Genomic DNA, 3,448 nt, shown 5'->3' on the forward strand with positions numbered 1-3,448 from the left:
TATATGTGATTGACTATTTAGGTAGACTTTGGAAGTATATTTGGTATGCTTAAAAGTGGTCATATGAATGTGCTTATGGATATTATGTTGTATGTGTGGATAGTACATTATATAAAATTGATATTGGATGGTTTTCAGTGCTTATTTATGCCATGGTTATGTACAAATTGATGTGTATAGGTTGGTACCAATGTCGGTGAGGAATATGGCTTGTAAAATGGATATCATGACACGGTCGTGTGTCCCCTGATACTTTTATAGGAATCAAATCAGTAGTTTCACACAACCTAGCACACGAGCGTGTAGCTTGGTCGTATGGCACAAGTCAGTATACCCTCCAGTTTTTACACAGCCTAGCACACAGCCGTGTGAGGCCATTTCGAAGGGTACATGACCTGGCACACGGGCGTGTGGTTGGTCTTGTGACCCAAGTCAGTGAGTTACACTAGGTCGAACACAGGTTGGGACACGGCCGTATGTCCCCATTTCGAATGCCTACACGGCCTGAGACACAGGCATGTCTCTTGGCCGTGTGAGACATATGGCCTGAGCACACGGGCGTGTGTCCCCTGCACTTTGAAAAATTTCAATATTTTTCTAAAAATTTCTTGAGTACTCGGTTTAGTCCCACACCACTTTTAATGTCTTTTTGGGGCCTCGAGTGCTCGTATTAGGGACTATATGAATGTATTTAATGGTTTTTTATTTGAATGATAATTGATTATAAAATGTATGGTTGTTTAAGTTGTAAGTCCCGTATTGCTCCGTAACCCTGTTCTGGCGTCAGATACGGGTTAGGGGTGTTACACTAAACCCTAGGCTTCACGACCCTAGAAAGTTATCTATGTCAAAAGGAATCCGAGAAGAGAAGTCTACTGGACACCCTTTAGCTTGACCCAGTTTGACCTATGACATCGAGAGATAAGTAGTGCTTACCAACTCATTAGGTTAGTAGAAGGTCGAGAATCCTTGCTAGGTTAATGACTAGTTGGTTGAATAAAACCCGAAATAAGAGTTATCTATGAACACTGAAGCAAGTTAGTCTTCTGCCTTTAGAATCTGAGAAATTTACAATATGTTCTTTCTGATATTTTATATTCTTTGTGTTATTCTTGTTTTTAATTCTTTTATGAATAATCGTAATATAATTTGGTGAAGTACTATTTGGACTTATTAGCGTAGAAGTTAGTATTAATTTAATCAAATCTCCTTTGAGTACGATCCTCAGAATACTTTCATGTTCCGTTGTAACTTCTATATTATAACTTGAGAAGTATAATAGCAGGCATTGCCTTAATTCTTATTTTTAGTTGCAGTATTCTCATTTCCGACATTAGTACTTTGAGAGGCGGTCAAGTTGTTGGTGCCATTGTCGGGCAGGCTTCGCCATTAGATTAGTTTTAATTTTTACATTTAATAGGATTAATAGAAAATTTCTCAAATTTTAGATACGATATTTAATTATTATTAACTTTTTTTTTATTTTCTAACTCATTTCTTTTTCTTTGTGGATTTTAGTGTATGACTCGGACTAGGGCCATACCTATAAAGCCAGCCATAGATCCAAAAATAATAATACGGCGCAATCATAGGCAACAACAACATAGGATGCATAATAACCCACCCGTTGTAGTTGATTCACCACGTGATAACCCGCTGTTTGACAATCCACCAATACAACAACCACTACCACCACAACACCAACTACCCATGACTCGAGAAGAAAGGGCGCTACAAGACTACGCGCTAGCAATTTTGGATGTAGTACAGGGCAGTATTACAAGATCGACAGTAACTACAAATAATTTTGAAATAAATTCGGCAATGATCCAACTTATTCAAAATAATCTGCAATTTAGAGGGAAAATGATTGGGGATCCTAATTAGCATCTAAAACGGTTTCTCCAACTATGTGATACTTTTAAATTTAACAAGGCCACTGATAATGCTATTCGTCTTTGATTGTTCTCCTTCTCCTTAATAGATAATGCCTTTTCTTGGTTAGATTCGCAGGCACCAGGGTCAATCACTACATGGAATCAGGTTGCGAAATAGTTTTACACAAATTCTTTCTAACCAACAAAACTATCCAACTAAGAAGAGATATTGCCAATTTCAAACAAATGGAAGGGGAAAACTTCTACAAGGCTTGGGAACATTTTAAATTGCTTGTATAGAGATGCCCTCATCATGGTCTCCCTGAATGGTTAAGATTGCAAATATTTTACAATGGATTAGATAAAAACTCGAGGTTAGGACTAGATGGAGCCGCAGGATGGGCGTAATGAATCTAGCATACGAAGATGCCTATTAGCTGATAGAAAACATGGCCATGAACTCTTGCCAGTGGTCAAGTGAAATATTTGTCTATAGTCCGAGACCATTGACGGTCAAATTTGTCTAAGAGGAAGACAAGTACCAACAAATACTAGATAAGCTTAATCAGTCGGAGACGACATCTACTCAACCTATTATAGCTGAATCAATCAGCACACTTGGTCAATACCATGAGAACCAGTCTAAGGAGGTAAACTATGTAGAGAATAGGGGTCGAAACCCCTATTCAACTACTTACAATCCTGGATAGAAGTATCATCCAAACCTGAGATGGAGTGGAAACCAAGGATAAGGTAATATTAATCAAAATCATCAGAACCTTACCAACCACATTATTTACAGAAAGCTGAGGAGAGGACCAATACGAATGATCATATGGTATGTGGTCAAAGATTAGATAAGATCGATGGAAAGATGCTGTCGATGAGAACTAATGTTTGACAAGAGCAATCTGAGTGCACCCAAACCAAGAACACATTGACTAAGCTGGAAGATCAAATGAACCAATTAATAAGCATGATTGGGGATATAAAAAGACAAATTGGCACTGGAATTCCAACAAATACTAGAAATAACCCTTAGAGAGATGGGAAGGAGCAAGTGAAAGCAATTACACTCTGTTTGGGTAAAGTACTGAGTAACTTGAAGGAACTTGTAACACCCTATACCAGTATCGGGGCAGATTTGGGTGTAAATATACTCTCTTTGACACCCCTTTTTGAGACTTGACTTCATCTAGCTTCGTCTCGGACTTAGAACCTCTCTTCTAATAAACTTGTTAGATAACTAGTCTCGTATCATGGGTTATCGCTAGTGAACTAGTACATGTTTCATCGTAATGGCTAATTCTTAGCCTGATTCTTTCATTTCACTTTGAGTCCAAAATCTACTTACTGTATTATCTAGTCATCTACTTCATTGTAATTTAGATTGTGCGTATACCATTTTAAGAGGGAAACCCATTTACTTCCATTCTCGTTTGTGGCCTTCAAATATAAGATTTGGAAAATATTTGTGCACTACTTTTTCCTTGTGGAGTTGTACTTGTAAGATAATCCCACCAGACTTTTTCCTCTTCGAGGTAGTTTGAATAGAGATTTCCTAAATCAGG

The 3,448-nt window shown here is 37.8% G+C and overlaps 1 non-coding gene across 1 annotated transcript; it reads right to left on the bottom strand.

The window, feature by feature from the left end:
* Positions 1-2,090: 2,090 nt before the first annotated feature.
* On the bottom strand, positions 2,091-2,197 carry LOC121218087 (small nucleolar RNA R71). Its single transcript, XR_005914351.1, has one exon. It is a non-coding gene; the product is annotated as a small nucleolar RNA R71 (small nucleolar RNA).
* Positions 2,198-3,448: the final 1,251 nt, after the last annotated feature.

The sequence above is a fragment of the Gossypium hirsutum genome, chromosome D05, assembly GCF_007990345.1.
Source record: "Gossypium hirsutum isolate 1008001.06 chromosome D05, Gossypium_hirsutum_v2.1, whole genome shotgun sequence".
In the NCBI taxonomy this organism is placed as follows: domain Eukaryota; kingdom Viridiplantae; phylum Streptophyta; class Magnoliopsida; order Malvales; family Malvaceae; genus Gossypium; species Gossypium hirsutum.